General features: G+C 49.6%; 1 protein-coding gene across 4 annotated transcripts in view; it reads left to right on the plus strand.

Annotated features, from left to right (window-relative positions):
- The window catches only part of NTM (neurotrimin), a 940,923-nt gene that overhangs the window by 737,527 nt on the left and 185,968 nt on the right, over positions 1 to 17,428 (plus strand). The window lies entirely within an intron of this gene.

Here is a 17,428-nt window from a genome sequence, read left to right on the forward strand (position 1 = left end):
CTCAATATGAGTGTGATGTATGAATACCCTGATAAGCTGGTCAGAAAGTGTTTCTAAATAGACCTATTACATAAGTGGCAATAAATACTTCCATCTCTCCCCTCTCTGTGGTTTGTGCATAGAGATGGATCTATAGTGAAGGAGCCCCGGACCCTGCAGACAGAGTCTTGGCATTCTGACCTTCTGACTGATGGGAAGTCCCGCGCTCCTCTTAGCACGGGCCCCCTAACACCCACAGCACACCGTCGTGCCCTTTGCCCGCCGTTTTCATGACTTTCTATTTGGTTTTACAACCTGCAATCTGCTGCCTGTCCTGGTCAACAGTGTCTCTTTTTTCCTGCTGCTGCTTGCTGCCTCAGATGCCTTTATGGGCACTGATTCCCTTCACTGGTTCCCCAAAGAGGTTCTTTTCCTTGAGCCAGAGCGTCATTCCAGCGGATTACAGTGTCTGCCACTCCGCACGCCAATTTATTGCCATCCTGGGTTTTATTCTCTCCTACACTTGCAGCCAAGCCTCATTCATTTCGTTTTCTGGGGCAAGCAGAATGGAAGAAGTTGCTATTAATAGCAGAAAGGACGCCATGCCAGCAAGCTCCGTGATGTCTAAGTTTATGGTCTGCAAGTTGCAAAGCCCGGCTCTGGCCTTACATCGACCCTTCTTCCTCCAAAGCGACTGAACCAAGCAGGATTCCCGCATCAGAATTGGCCCTCTGAAAGTTTTACACTCTTTTTCAGGCTTTGGTGGAAAAATGATACTCCTCGGTTTGGCCGAGCTCACCCGTGTGTCCTCTGCTTTCCTCTGCTTGTGACCAGCAGTTTGCACTGAGAAGTGGGCCAGACCGGGTTGGAGATAATGTCTCAGTGCAGAGGGGTGGGCGGGAGGGAGACGGAGAGGAAGACGGAGCACGTGGCAAGGGACACAGCAGGTCCTCTTTGAGGGCTTGCTTTTCAGGTTTCCTAGACACTAATGTATGTGAATCCGATTAAAGTCTCTGTACAGGCATTATTTACTGTGATCAACGTATTTACTAATCATTTATCACAAATCAAAGAGTAGAGCAATTTCTAAATAACGTTCTACATGTAATAAATGTCTTTTGAGTACGCACGCAGAATATGACATCTCAGCAGCAGCTAGTCCTGCTCACTGGCTCCGAGGTAGAGTTTAGAAGCTACTCGGGGATGGCAGAGGGCAGAGGGCAGAGGCTGCCTCCCCAGAGACCTTGCGGCGCTCACTGCGCCCTGGCCCAGGTTGCAGAGATCCACATCTCCTCCCCATAGGAATAGGGGCCACTGAGGGTCTTCCGGTGCATTATAGTCGGGAATGTAGGAGTTCGTCTAACCCAGCTGACTTCCCAGGAGGTCACACACGGACAGATGGCTGGTAAGGTCTGAAGTCCCCATGGGCAGTGCTGGGAATTCTGCCTTGGGACAGAATGGGGTTTGGGAGAATAGAAGGTTTTTGTGGGAAGACTTTTATGTATAGTATGGTCCTGGGAAAGTGCAGTTTGCAAAAGTAGTGTGTGTGGGGGGTGGGGAGTAGAATGGTAGAGTCTATTTGGCCATATATTCCAGAAGGGAAGTTGGAGGCGGTCATGTAGGAGCTTGGTATCTAAAACTATGTGCATTTCCAGAAAGAGTGACATGGCATAATGCACGTGACTGGGCAGTAAGTACTGGCACCACTGGGTTTCTAACGATAGGCTTCGAGCACACTTAGAGGGCAGCTTTCCGGTCTCTTGCACACGAATGGATCCAGAATGTCTGACTTCCCCTCCAGTAAGACAACTGTGGGGCAGCAAACTGACCCCAGAGCCCGAGTCCTACGTGAGTGAGCCTCTACCCCAGGGCCCTGGGAGATGACCCAGTCACGTAGACCCTGCGGGTTCCTAGCCTCACTTTTAGGACGGGAGCACTCTGTTTTAAGATGGAATTTATAAATGCGAACCTTAGGTGGGTTCTCTCTCCATGCCGCCTGAAAAGTGAGGTTGGCTGTGGATCAGCCTCCAGTTTCCTGTCTGCTGTGCTTTCTAGTCATCAAATGAGAAGACTGGTTAGGAAATAAACCCTGGATTTTTACTGTCAATATTCTTGTTTTTTCCTTCAACACACGCACAGAACAGTTGCCTCCCTCCACCAGTCACTGCTGGTGGAGGTTTGTTTCACTGCATCAGAGAGACGAGAGCGGGGAAGAGAGTGCTGGCCTCACCGGTGGAGCACAGGGTCAGCTCTGGTCACGCTTCTCCCACCCGCGCCTCTGCTCCTGTCCCTTTTCCTTGTGCTTCCTTTTTCCTGAACTTTCTGGTGCATGTATTTTATTTTATTTATTTATTTTTAGAGAGAGGGGAAGGGAGAGAGGCATAGATGGAGAGAAACATCAATGTGAGAGAGAAACATTGATTGGCTGCCCTTCATATGCCCCTCAACTGGGGACAAACCCACAACCCAGGCATGTGCCCTGACCGGGAATTGAACCAGCAACTTTTTACCTTGCGGGCTGATGTCCAGTCAACTGAGCAATGCTGGTTAGGGCTCTGGTGCAATTTGACTCAGGGTCTTTATTGAGAATAATCGTAGCTCTTACAGATTGCGGTAATGCCACCTGCCTTCTCCTTTGGTGTTCTGATCACTGAACGTTTTAAACAGGTTTTGATGAAGCTAAAACTACCCAAGTGCATTTTATTCTTAATTAGAAGAACCTATTTCAGACTCTGTTGGGGCTTTGGGAGTGGGAGATTTGTTTTAGCACCAAATATTCTCAGGAGGAGAATGGAGGCCAGGGGTGACCAATATTCTGAAATCACCTTGGCAGAGAGACTACCCGCAGCTAGAAATCAAGTGATTAGTGGGATGGGAAAAAGAAACAAAATGAGAACAGGTTAACTTTGTTAGGGAGCTGCTTGGAAGTAGCATGTCAGTCATGTAGTCACAAGATTAAGAACAAAAGAATGCGTCTGGCAAGTGGAAGGAAGGGGAAGATGCTACATTTTTACCCCCTCTGACTTCTTTTTTGGTGTGACTCTCTTGATAATCACAATGGAAGCAGTAGTAATGTTTCTAATTTTACTTCATGCATTTAAATTCAGATTAATATTGTTTGATTCTCTGTGTCCAGCTGAGGTGAAATAAAACATGTTCTCTTGTACTTACACTCCCTCTCTCAAGAATTTGCATAAGAAGCGGAGGCATGTTTGCATTTATTGCATTTTAGTAATTGGCATCCTTGCCTTCATAATTCGACTCCACTTCCTATTCTAACCTCCTAACCTCCCCTCTCTCTGTTCACCTTGGCAAAGAGAGGAACAGTGAAGGTTTTCAGACTGCACTGTCCATCCGCGAGCAGGGCAGCCGCTACGGAGATGCTGGGCGCTCCCGCAGAGCTGGGGGCTCTCTGAGATCACTTGTCTTGTACAGATGAAGAAACTGAGGGTCAGGGAGGTGAAATGACTTGCCCACAATCACACATTTTATAGCCCCAGGTCTGGGGTTAGAGATTCGTTTCCGCCTCCAGCTTTGTGTTGATGATCCTGCAAGATATAATTACACGTTGAAGGATTTTACATGCTGTCACGCACAGGAAAAGTGAGCTCTTATTTTTCTGGGTAATTAACAAAAACAGTCTTGTAAAATGTGTGTTGCGTGCTCCCTCTTCGTGTGCCACCTCCTGCGGAGTGAGACCTGGGGCTTGGTGACTTCTAGGAGCGCACTCACCCAGGTTGCCTGTGCAGGCCCTTTGGACCCCTGGCCTCCTGGCACGAGTAAGCATGGAGAACAACGAGGGAGCGGATGTCTGGGTTGTGCCTGAGGCTCGCTATTGTCTCAGAGACGCCTGGTTTAGGAGGGATGCCTCCCTGCTGCAGTGCGCTTCACTGCAAGCACAGTGATACTGGACGAGGCACCTTGGCAGGCACAACACGCCTCGGGGGCCACAAACAGAAAGATAAAGAAAATACAGCAGCCCCGCCTTGTCCATTGCCCTGTGGCCTGGGACGTGATGTGCCAGAGGTGTGTGGGCTCTGTGGAGTGGCGGAAGTCAGTGCAGCTGCAGCAGGACAGAGGACACTAAGGGAAGAGGCGCATGTGGGTGAGAAAGTGGGAGAAGTGCTCTGGACAGAGGGGCTCGCATGGGGACTGGCTTGGAGGCAGGGGAGAGGATGCTACCTGAGAAAACTGCAGACACTGGCAGCAACTTGGACCCTGTGCAGGGTGACAGGGCTCAGGGAGGCCCGGGCATCCTGGTGGGTTGTTCCGAAAAGTGTGAGCTTCATCCTGAAGGTTGTGGCAGCTCCTGGAGGGTTCTGCATGAATAAATCTCTAACAGGTTTGCTAGAGAGGTCCTTCCAGCAGAAAGAGAGGTGGACACTAAGGGTTAAATACAGAAGGAAGAGGCCAGCTGGAGGGGCTGGCTGCAGGGGCTGAATAGCCCTGTGAGGTGAGACTGGATTCTCCTAATACCGCCCCCTGCCCTAGGTCTAGAGTTTAGAAGGTGGTCCATTGGAGGGAGATTAGGGAAGAATTTGAGCTTGTTGAATGAAAAAAGAGGAGGGACTAGTTTATGCAGAGAGAGAACTACCTCTGCTCCAGCCCAACTAGAATTGCATCCTAAAGAGGCCAGTTAATTGAGGATATCACCAAAGGTACCAAGAGTTTCTGTGAAGGACGGAGACAATTATTTGCCCCTCATTGTTCAAAGGAAATCACTTCAGGAGGAGTGGCTGCTGCAGCTCCCGCACTGAGAGGACCGATTCCCCAGCTGACATGTTGCACCTGCAGATCCACCGCATCCCCCCTCCATCTCTGCCCGCACCCACCCTCACCCCTCGGGGCCACGGTCGCTCTGTGTGCCGGCATCGGGTGCAGGTCTTAAGGGCTTCCGGCCTTGGGTTTGGGGCTGGGCATTGTACTTTCAGGGTTAAACTCGAGCCACTTCCTCCCTGTACAGTGTTTGCTATTAAACTGCCTATGTAGGTCCCCTGCCTTCTTTCATTTAAGTAGCTGTTATCTTCTTTGTATCATAAGCTCCTAAAATATAGAGAATATGGAGTATGTTTTGTTCTGAAGAGTGAGCACTGCATCTCCACAGGCATAGAAACACAATAAATAAAGGTTTAATGTTCAGCAAGGTGAGGGAGACGTGTATGCACTCATATAATAGTTACTTGAAAACAATACTGATTGGTAAACTAACACCTCCCTACTCCTGTGGAGTCCTTTGTACTCTCCCCTGAAAGACTGGCGTCGACCCTCATGAAAACTGTAAGAATTGAGCGAGCAGACGTTTTTACGCATTTGACACATATACAAACTGAGACACCCAAAGTCTAGAGACCCAGGCTTGTCACAGCAGACTAGACGATAAAACGAGGACCCAGCTAGCTCGACTCTGTGGAAATCAGGCCAGAACCTCTGGGCGTGGCTGCTGCTTCTTGTAAATAGGAACATGAAGCTGAGGTTGTGTCAGATAAAATACACTAACGCATAGCAGCTTCCAGATGGTAGAGATCGTGTTAAAACCTGAGTAACGCCCAGTGCGTGGTCACATTTTCGGGATGTTCATGATGGAATCCACTCACTCCAGAAAACACTATTGTGTTTCTCAGGGTAAGGAACCAGGAGATGCTGATTCTAGTCCTGAGACTTGCTTAACTGAACAGCTGCATAGCCATAGGCTTGTAAATGAAGTGGCTGCATTGACTTAACTTCCCTAAGCCCCTTATCTATAGGTCAGTAGATCTTCAAAGCACCAAATTTATACTCAGTTTTAAAGGTCTCAGCCAAAACACTTCTACAAGACCCTCACTGGCCTCTGACTCTAGTGTCCCCAAGCACTCCTCTGTTTTCTGTATGACACCCCGTAGTGTACTCTCATAAGAGACCTCGCAGTTCATTGAAAGTCTGCTTCTCTTGCCTCTTTCCTGCATGAGCCAAACGTCTGTCTCTGTCTTGTTAGTTTCCATATTGCATTGCTTTGCTCAAGAATTAACACAATACATGGCACATAGTAGGTGCTCCAAAAATATTTGCCAGATAAATGAATAATTCAGTAAACCTATTCCTACATACCTCAGTTCATTCATATCTTTTGAGGCAGCAACTGGACATGAAGTGCAAATAAGGAGAAGAAGGATAGGCCCCGCGTCAGCGGAAGGTTATGAAAGGAGGCTGAAGAATGGTCAGGAGTCAGGGAGCCACAGCGCTCCCTTGGCCCAGTCCCTCCTGTCAGCACGGTTTGAGCCGATCTCCATGAGACAACATCTGTTTAGGCATTTGATTGTGTGAATAAGAGCCACCATCTCCTGGAAGGGACACTCATCCTGAGAAGGGGAACCTCAGCATTTGTGCAGTTCCTGGCAGCCACTGGCTCCCCACCGCACTGTTGTCTCTCTCCTGCTTTGCTCCCAAGTGTGACTTCATCATGCCACTCAGCACCCCCCACTCCTTAACCAGCAGCAGCCCATTGCTGCAGATGAGAGCTACTGCTCAGTGTGGCCTTTGGGCACTCTGCAAGCTGACTATCATTTTCCTTCTTATGCTGTCCCTTCTGCATCCCCAGGGTCTCTACCTCTGTCACACCAGACCATAGCGCACCCCCATATCCGTAGACACAGACAGTCCATATTTGAACTGTGGTTTCTTCCTGTAGGCCACACCCTCTCACCTCTTCTCTATGGATGCAGATGTGTTTTGCATTTATTACGAACTCAGGGTTCACTTCCTCCACAAGATTTCTGATCCCTGGGCCCTTCCCCCACCACCAAACTCCTGAAATTTTTACCAGAGGTTCTTCGAGGACGTGTGCCTGGCTAGGTCGTATTCCCCTTGGTGTCAGTGTCCCTGGATGTCCCCAGCTCTCTCCGCTCTTCTTGGCCAGGCTCTACTCAGCCCCATCTCATTTCCTGTCTCCTGAGCCCAGACCGCCCATTCTGCCCCTCTGCCAAAGCCTGACTGCACAGCCCTGAGCATCTTTCTGGCACCCACTCTTTGCAGCCTCCAAAGCTTCTCACACTCCCACTCCTTAAAGATTCCCCCTTCTAATCCCAGAATGTTTGTGAGAATTACCAGTCACACTGTCCAAGTTCCAGAGCCCCAGAGGCAGGCCCTGGGACTTGGCTTATTAAGGAAGTGCTCCCTAGAGAAACCACAAGGAGTAGGGCAGGGAGCAGGGCAGGGAGGAACAAGAAGCCAAGCGGAGGCTTGATTTCAGGCAAGTAGCCACCGGGGTGAGACCCAGGCAGGTCCAGAGGGCGGGTTTCCACTCTGCCATTGTCAGCGGCTACCAGCTGCCCCAGGGGACACACCCAGCTCCCTGCTAGTGGGTGACATGATGGGGCTCCCATAGCCTACAGGCAGGCCTCCCAGGAGTGTAGCGTTTAGAAGCAGAGGTGCACAGAAACCTTGGGAGCAGCACAGGGATAGTAAAAGGGACCCGGGAGACTGGACAGACACTAACAACTGCAATGTCCACGAAGGTGGGGACATCAATACAGACCAAATCCCTGGGACCCAGGCCTGCCTTCCAGCCACCCTTCACAGTGGGTTTTCCAGCTCCACATTTCGGTTCCCCACCTTTGCACGTTCCCATCTGTAGCCTGGTCTAATGTGAGCCCTGGGGCCCTGTCCTCTAGGGTAGGTGTCCTCAACCCCTGGGCCATGGATTGGTAGCAGTCCATGCCTGTTAGGAACCAGGCTGCACAGCAGGTGGTGAACTTGAGTACAATGTGCTTGAATCACCCCAAAACCATCCTCCTCCACCCCAGTCCATGGAAACATTGTTTTCCATGAAACCGGTCCCTGGTGCCAAAAAAGGTTGGGGACTGCTGCCTAGGGCTTTGTCAGCAATAGAGGCAGAGCATTAGGTGCATCCTTCCCTCAGGTGACTGCACCCAGGGGACTGTTTTCTAGATCTCTCCTTCTGGCCCAGCAAAGGTACTTTTAGGGCTTTTTGAAGTCCTTAGTCCATGAGACAGAGGCAGCTGGCAGGTTGTGAGTTGCCCCCCATCCCCAACATGGACCCCTCCCAGCAGCTGCTCTGTTTTGTGATGGAGAAGGTGAGGGAACCTGAGAGGGCTGCCCAGGTCACCAGACCTCCTTAACAACAAACAGGTTAGAGACATCACGCTCCCCTGAGAGGGAGCCCTTCAAACAACCAGCTGTGGAGGGGACAGAATAAGAAATCTGAGAGGAAATATGCAAACCACGGAGGAAGGCCTGGGAGCTGTGGGAGCTGTGCAGGCCCCAGGGAGGCAGGTCCGTCCCCTGGGAGCGTTTGTCTTTCTGGGGGATACGTCCTGCCCCCCGAGGTATCACATCACATAGATTAACTATCAGGAGAACTCCAATTACCTCTTCTGCACTTAATTATTCTTACGCTTCCTTGTAACGAGCGCTGGTTTCCGTGGCCCTGGGGACCCCTCTCCCCACAGGCCAGCAGAGGAGGGGCAGATGGAGGGGCCTCGCAGCTGCTCCAGCCGGCATCTCTGTTGGTTCCATTCTCCTGTCACTTTGTTCCAACCTCTCAGATGGCAGACATGGCACTTTGTAACTGGGCAGCTGCTTCCGTGGGAGGACGCCAGCCACTCACCCCCATCTCTAACTGCCGCGCGGGCCCTGGGCAGTCATTTGAGACACTGTGGCACCACCCAGAGCTGATGACATGTGGCTGAGCCAGTTAGTGAGAACAGTGGGAAGGCCCCTGGACCCCAGGAGCCCACCCTGTCACTGGGGAGTTCTAGCTTTATCAGGCTGTTCCTCCTTCCAGGGCACTGAGGGGGTTGGATGGACTGGGCTGTATCTCCCAAGGACAGGAGAGGACCTCTATGGTTTTCAATGGGAATGCTTCCATTTGACCTCTCTGTTCCCCACTATGGGGTCAAATGTGTCACAGTCTCTGCGGTGAGAACCAGAGAGGAAGACAGCCTGCCTGCTGACTGATCAGACTCGTCGGGTGTTGGACTTCCCGCCCGCTGCAAGTAAAACATCAGCTGCACTTGGGCCAGGCTGTGGTGTTGGTCTCCCGAGCCATGAGGCTCTCCCCGTATCAGCGGTGTTCAAGTCCTAAACACAGGTGGTCCTTTAGAGAGGAGAGAGGGGCCCAGGCCTGGGGGCGGGGTTTAAACTGCTTTTCAACCAGGTGTTGGCGTGGAAATGGGCTGCAGGGATGGATGGGGTTGGGGTGACACACATTCTGGCCTCCCTGAGGCTCACGCCCATGCACACAGCTGCCAGCCTGGCACCTCGTTCTCTGCCATCCGAGGGCCTGGCCTGGGCAGAGCTTCCAGAACCCTTTTGAGCACAGCACAACGTGTCTGCTGTGCACCCTTCATCCCGGTTTACCCGAGCGAGTCCCGCACTTCCAAGTGTGATTATGAACTGTGTCTGGAACAGACAGCAATTAGCAGTGGCCCCCAACCCCTGCCAACTAATGTCCTCCGGGCTGGATCTAACTTCTCCAGGATGAAGCTCCACCTCAGGTATGGGCTTCACATGGTCCAGCTGGTGAGGACAGAACCCGAGACAAAGAAGAGAAGAGAAAGAGATTGCAGACAGAACATTTGCTGGAATCCCATTTCTTCTTCCCAGCCCATGCCTGCCGGGAGAAGCCCTCTCCCCCTCCCCCAGGGAAGAAAGCAACAAGCTTTTGTACCTTTTACAAATATCCATAATTTTTTTGAGATAACTGCTGGTAAGTTCTTCGTTTTGGTTCTCTGGTCCTTCTTGTGTCCAGGATGAAGTAAAAAGTATTTTATGTGTCACAGCGCTACCCAGAATTGCCAGGGTTCTTGGAGGAAAAGATGGTATGCTCAGCTGGGTGAATTGAGGAGAGTTGAGGTTAATAAAATGGATATTTACAAAGGTGTAGTTCAAATGCAGGCAAACCACAGCGGGTAGTCAGGACCAGGGCTAGTACAGGGGGGCATTTTTAACACCTCTAGGTCTGAAGGGGTAAAGGGAGAAGGCCTCAGCTCCCACCAGAAGGAGAGGGTTCTGAGGACAGCGTCCCAAACTAGCAGCTGTGGTCTTTGAGGGAGGGATGTAGGCAGCCTGTGGCAGACCCTCCCCTGCTTCCTCCATCTCATCTCCTGCTACTCTGCCTCCATATCCCGCCCTGTCTGCTGGACCCAGCTGGAAGCTGGAGGACTGGGAGCCTGGTGATGGGACCCTGTGCAGCTCAGGTCAGTGTGCAGTGGGTTGTGGGGACACAGACTGTACTCACTCATTGTAACTTTCCTCCTCTCCCAAAGCCTTGGTCACAGACCAGATTCCCATCCTTCCGCAAACATGCCATGATGTTTTGTTCACAGTCCCATGTTGGTGCTTTGCTCCTGTTCTTCCCTTGCCTGACATGTCCTGCCCTGCCCTCTGCTATTTAGCAAGCTCCTTCCGACCTAAACGGCCTCCTAAATTCTCACAAGATCCAAATCGCCCTGGAAGTCACCAGCAGTCCTTGGCATCCAGAAGCACATCATAGTGTGTACTTCCTGCCCTGCCAGAGTGCCGCCTGTCACAGGAAGGCGTAGCATGAACAAGCTGCTGTCAGTACACGCCAGGTGGAAATAGGTCTGGAGAACATTTACGGAGGCTCAAAAGTGTTTGCAGGAAAACGGTAGCTGAGATACAAAATAGTATTTAAAAGTGGCCTTGATAGAGAAATAGGAATTTGCCTAACAAATAGTAAGGAAGAGCGTTTCAAGTAAAGTAAGTCACTGAATTCTAAAACCAAGCAGCGTGCACAGGTCCCAGTGAGCAGAAGTTCAATAGGCCAGATACTCGTCATGCCCGAAGTGGTGTGGGGTGGGAGATCATTCGCTGGAGCCCAAGGTCAAATGGCAGGTGACATCTAAGGTGAATTTCCACTGAGCTTTCTCTCAGCTCTTCTGGGCTCTCTCCCCTAGGAAATGTTGGTCTCTATGAAGGGGTTTCAGAAACCCTTATCTGAGTTAGGATGATTTTTAATATGTTAGGGAAAAAATGGAAAGATAAGCCTCCAGGTGGCCTGGCTTTGGTCACCTAGGGAAAACAAGAAGTCTCTACTGATTTTGTCTGTGGTCGTATGACACAATCAAGAGGCCTCTTTGCCCAGATCATTCTGAGTTCAGAGTCCTCCCTTGCCACATGGGTGTGACACACAGTTATTGAATAAAGAAATGGCTGCGGGATCTCTGGTGACAAACGTGATATGACCTATTGAACAGTCCCCAGCCTCCTTCAGCGTGTGAATTAGTATTGGGTTTTTGTCACCAGGGCAAATCACAATCCTGTGCTATTCATTTTAGCAAAGTCATGGCCCACCGAACTCAGAAGAGTTTGTTTTTCGATTATGCAACTTTGACTCAGACGGGAAGGACTCATGGGTGGGTGTGCTTATGGAGAACCCCGCTCAGAGGGCCCAAAAGCCAAGCCTTTTTGTCATCCCAAGACAGTAGGGGCATGAAGGGGATGCCTCTGCTTTACTGATGCCTACAGAGAGTGGAGGGAGCTGCGTGCACTGTGCTTGTAAATTCGGGTTGCTGGGAGTAGATAGCCTTACAGCAGGGGCCTGCACTGCCCCCAGGCCCCATGGCCATTTCCTTCTCAGGGGGTGGTGAAAGCAGAGATTTTAGTCAAGGGTTAATGGTGGACAGGTATTTATTGAGTGATAACTTTGTACTCAATGCAATGTTGCATAGGGGTGCAAAAGGAAAACAAGGCCTGGCCTTGCCTCTAAGAACTCAGCATCTACGCAGCGATGTCACATGTGCACACACCTAAGGTGGGAAAGCAGTTGTGTAACAGATTGTGTGATCATACTGTTTGCTGGGTGCCCACTACATACAAAGCAACATATCTACATGAATGGTGCCCTATAATCTTCTCATTAACCCCAAGCAGGAAGACAAGTAATTTCCATCACAGATGAGTTAAATAACTCTTCATGAAGTGAGAAGACTTGGGGAGAGGCCACAAAAAGAGAGCTGGGACTTGGATTCCCAGAGTCTGGCTAGAGAGCCTGTTCTCTTTCCTCTTCCTTGCCCTCCTGCAGGCCCCAGCCCGCTGCTGGCTGTGTGGACTCCCAGTGCTTTCACCCGGGCCATTCACCTGTATTAAGAGCCCCAGGCAAGATCAGCCTTGCCAGAGTGCAATTTGGTGTTTTTCTCTCTATGTAACCCAAGGCCTTTTTATAAATATCGAGACGATTTTAGATGCCAGTAGGGTCAAAATGAGCACGCCCCCAGTAGCAAAGGCTTCTCCTCCAATAAAGAGTTCAGGTGCAGTGATGTCTGGGCTTTCGGCAGGCTGGTGATGAAGCAGCCTGGTTTGCCCGTTTGTTGGTTTCCCCCAGAAGCAGATCTGGAAGATGCACCTGCCAACTCCATGAGCCGGGTGTTGGTATTTCCGAACCATCCGCTTGGTAATGTTTCTCTGTGAAGCTTGAGGGGAGGGCTGGGCACAAGCCAAACGCTCAGAGGAACCAGGCTTAGGGGCAGCTGGAACATTTCTGAGAGATCAGAGGAGATTGTGACCAGGTGCTGTGAAGGGTGGAAGCACTTATTTCACTATAGTCCCCAGCCTGGCTTGAGACATGTTGCTTTTCAAAAGCAGTTAAAGGGCCGTTTGATGGAAGGAATGGTTGGATTTCCCACTGCCTGGACCCATTATAGTCCTCAGACCTTCAGGCAGGTGTGATTAAGAAAGACCAAGCTTGGATTTTTCCCTTTCTTCAGTAACCTTTCTCTTTATTTCAGCACATTCTTTGTCTTCAGAAGAGTCCAAGCAACTCTCTCTCTCTCCATCTCACTCTCATCTCCTCCCAAACCCAAAATAACTTGAGGCCCTGTGTCCTCATTCTCATGGTTTTATCTCTGTAGCACTCATCCTGGGCTTGCGTACACACCCTTTGCTATCCCTCTGCGTGCAAATGCAGCGAGTGTAGTAAAGCCACTATTCCTCAGCCAGAGATCGAGGACAGAGAGGGCTGCGTTTTCAGTGTTGGCACAGTCAGTGCAGCTGCAGACAATTGCAGGTGTGGCAGCCCTCTCTACCCTGTGCTGTACTCAGGTGCAGGGTCTAGCACGGGCACAAGTGGCTGGTCCTCCCTGGTCAGTTACGTAGGAGGTTTTTAATCATCAAAGATGATTGATGATTGATGATCCTGGACATCTTTGATAATCTGTTCAAATATAGCAGGCCTATCTTATTTTAAGAAGAAACTTCTCCAAGAAAAGGAACACAGTGCAGACACATACACAGACTGAGAAGGACACTGTGGCTCAGCAGTGGGACGGTAATGAGAATCCCTCCCAGGCTCTGAGTGTCTGTCTGGATCCTGCCAGGATCTGCAGAGGTCAGGCCCTGGGCTGTCCCTGGGGGCGCACCTAGGAGGGGCGGGCTGCAGGCCTGGTGTGAGGGGACCCTCGCAGAAACACAGAGGGCTGAGGGACACCTACTGGAGGTAGAGCACGAAGTAATTGAGGGTGGCACTGAGGCTGGAGCGGGGAAGCTTCCGAAGTGGAGGTGTTTAGTGTTTGGGGAGTTGGGAGTTCCAAGCCTAAATCCAGAGCTCTGAGTATGCAATGGTTGTTTCTCTGTTTTTTTTTTTCTTTTTTTTGGTTTTTGTTCTTGGTTTTATTTTATTTTTTCTTGGCTTGTATGTATGTATGTATCTATGTATGTATTTACTTTGCCTGTGTGGCAGGATGGGCAGAGAAGCAGCTCAGGTGGGAGCTTCTTATATCTCAAGATTGTGGGGGGAAAGGTGAGAGACTTTCAAGGTTTGGGCAGGTTGCTTGCTACCAGTTCTCTCTCTCCATTTCCCTTACTGTCTCCAGCCTCATGCTGAGCTGTGACCAGTTCCCTGATGACAGGTGGCCACCTCCTGCCACACTGTCCTGGGTTAGTCAGGGAGAGCTGAGTTTGCAACCTTCTTTGCTCCCCATGAATCACCTTCCTAAGGGAGCTGCAACCCCATGGTGCATTTCAGGACTGATTTGGTAGGACTGGGTTAAGGGCCGTGTCTGCATGAAAGGGAGCCTGTTGACTGAACCCCCACCCCCGTCTTCCACCACCCCCCACCAACCACAGCGTTGACCCTGGCTGAGAGAGCAATTATGATCATTCTGCTTTTTTTTTTTTAAGCCTGGGAGAATTGTCTCCTCTGCATTGTTGTAGAGACTCGATAAATGAGACGGATAGATGGGGGCAGGTATGAGGAGGTGACAGGAGCTGGCGGCCAAGTTCCCTTTGTGATCCATCTCTACAGAAGCCAGCGTTAATGCCGTGGAGACTCAGCAAGACTGATCTCCAGCAGTGACAGTTTGGATGTCTACACATGACCTTGGATGTGCCCAAACCACTGCTGAAGCTATGCCAACATTTCAGTGTAGTATATCACAGGGGCCGCCTAACTGTGCTGAAAGTCGGCTGCCTTTGGAGCATTCGTGTATTTGCAAATGAATGTCTTCAGCCCTGGCGATGCTGCTTCTGTACCAGTCAATTTCCAGTAATTAGACACAAGGAAGCCCAGGACAGTTCTGTGTTCAGCAGGAGGCTGTGCAATGTCCCCATTGTGGACATCAGAAACAATGACTCAGACAGTTTATAGAGGTTGGTGATCAGCATTTCCTGCCCCGCGGCCATTCACCTGGTATCTGGGCAAAGTTTCAGCAGTTGGAGGGAAAAACAACTAGGGCTCTGCCTCCCAGAAAAAAGTGGTTATAGGAAACTTCTGTCCTGTAAAGTAATGGAAAACTGTCTCAAACAAGAGTCATTGCTTCATGCTCACTCGCTCTGCTGCTCTCCTTTTACCAGAAACCAGATTTCTAAATTAATGGCTTTTAAAGTGTGGTTGCCAGACCAGGTCAAGGCCAGTGATCTGTGTTCATCTGAGCTTCTGGGTGATTCCGATGAACATTGATTTAAACGTTATAGAGCCTTTGGGAGGTCTGATTAGGACATTGAAGGCCACTGAATTTGAGGGAAACCACCACCACAACTGGGGTTCTGAATCTTGGTTCTGCAGTTTAATATTGGTGTGATCTTAATCAATTTGGATATTTCCTAGTCTCAGTGAGCCCCATTTCTAAATTGGCAATGATAAGTGAACTCAAATGATTTTTGGAGGTCATAAAATAGTGTATGTAATAGGTTTGCTCGATATAGTAATAGCATATAGTAATATGCATTCAATAAACATTAGCCATGAATGTGAGTTTCACCACTTTCTCTGCTTGAGTCCAAGCAACATTTAGGGTAGGGGCTGCCTTTAAGGTCATTAATACAAATAATGTTCCAGGTACATTACTAGCAAAGCAAGTTGTGGAGTGTAATGTTCTTAAGGGATTTCAAACCATTGTGGTTCCAAACCCACGTTTCAGGCACGGCAGCCTAGAGGAGAGGCGCAGGTCTACAGGGGCGGTGTGGGAAGGTGCATTATCAGGTGCTTCCTCTGTCACCTCTGTGCTTCTCTACCTCTGGGCACTCTCCAAGTATGTACTGAGTATGGTCAGCAACGACAAAAGGAAGGCTTGGAATGCACTGCAGACCAGGCCAAACTTCATGTACATCTGGTTACCTAGGCATCTTATTAAAATGCTGTTCCAGCTCATTACTTCTGCAGTGAAGCCTGAAATTCTGCATTTCTAATGAGCTTCCCATTGATGCTGATCTGATGGTTTTCTGACTACACTTTTGTAGAGGGAGGTCCTTACTCAGTGCTTCTCAGACCTTAATGTGCATACGATTCCCCTCTTGCTTTACGCTGCTAAAGAAATGGTCCAGAGGCCATCAGCATGCATATCCCCAGGGGTTACTGAAAATGCACACTCTCAGGCCCCTTCCCATACCTACCAAATCAGAATGTGCATTTCAGTAATTTCCCAACTAGATTCATAAGCACAGTGAGGTCTGCAACATATTCAGGTTGTGTCTGTATTCACACAGGATCCTGCACTCAGAAGGACCCTGCCCCTGGTTAAATCCTCCGCCATCACCATCTTCAATCCTTAATAATTCTCGACCCAAGGGCTCTGCCTTTCATTTTGCGCCAAGTCCCACAAACTAGGCCGCTGGTAATGGGGGCACAGCGCTCCACACTGGTGTTTTCCACACTCTGGTGTGTACATGACCTAACTGGGGTATTACTGGGAGTTCATATTTTGGGGGTTCCCGAAGACTCTGAGTCAGTAGGAAAAGTGAATCTGTAACAAACTCCTCATGTGATTCTGATGCAAACGGTCCATGCCCATTTACAGACTTACTCCCCTGATCGTTTCCTGGGTAGGTCTCCTAGCACCTCCATCCTGTGTTGTTCTGAAAACCCAGTGAGCAACAGAGACCCTGCTGGACACCCGAGCCGAGACATTTCTGGTCCAGCAGTTTTCGCCACAGGAGCTCTCAGCAAGGCTTCCCACCTGCGCCCGAGAGGCCCTGCAGTGATCGGGTGACATTTACACAAGTGCATGCGGAAAGGATGCACAGTACAGGATATCTCCTCTGGAGAGGGACCACCTAGGGAAGCTGGTGTGCTCAGCAGCAGCTCTTAGGCTTTTTATGGTCACGGACCATTTTGAGAATTCTGTGGAAGCCATCGTCCCTCCCCACTGAAAAATCTCCCTTTGCATCCTGAGAAGCACACAGGACCAGGAGTTAGGCAACCTGACTGAGGTGCCTGACTTCACCTCTGAGCTCTTTAATTGGGGGCCGGTCACTGGACCATTCCAAAGCCCAGAGTCCTGGTCTGTAAAGGGGAGACAGTGATCGATGTCACAGATTTATTGCAAGAATCAAATGAGACGGTGTGAGTGGTAAAATACTTTTTTACAGTGCGAAAGATTATACACATTTGAGGCACCACTGTACATACTGCGCTGCGTTGCTATTTCCAGCATTATAGCTGGGATCAGGACACGGCATTTGTGAATCTAGCCTGAAGCCGCAGAATGCATTCAGTGTGCCGAGAACAGAAAATGGATGCAGGCAGATAGATGTGATGAGGGCTTGGCAAGAGTAGCTGGGAAATTTGAAAGTGTAGGAAAAGAGAAAGGAACTTCCACACTTGAGGAACTCCAGATGCAAAAGTAAAAGAAAGAACATCTATTTTTACATGTGCAACCACTTTTGAGACTTTGGAAAATGTGTCTAGTCTCGCAATAATTGAACATTTCTGCCCTTGAATATAATGAAGATAAGTAGCAATGGCAGTGGTTCATATTTCATTTTGACTTCAGAAGCCTCTGTCAGAATTTGCTCTTCTGAGATAAGAAAAAGAATGTTTAGTAGCTGAAATTTGGGTCTCTGATCTAGCGCATATTATCTGTGTGACTTGGGAAAATATTTAGTTTCTCTGTTCTTTAATTGCTTTTATCAGTGGAACCTCCCTCTTGGGTTGTTGTAAGTATTGAATGACTTTGTACATCTAAAACACCTAGAAAGTAATCTAAGGGATTAGCATCCT

Source organism: Desmodus rotundus, chromosome 7 (assembly GCF_022682495.2).
Source record: "Desmodus rotundus isolate HL8 chromosome 7, HLdesRot8A.1, whole genome shotgun sequence".
NCBI classification, from domain to species: Eukaryota; Metazoa; Chordata; class Mammalia; order Chiroptera; family Phyllostomidae; genus Desmodus; species Desmodus rotundus.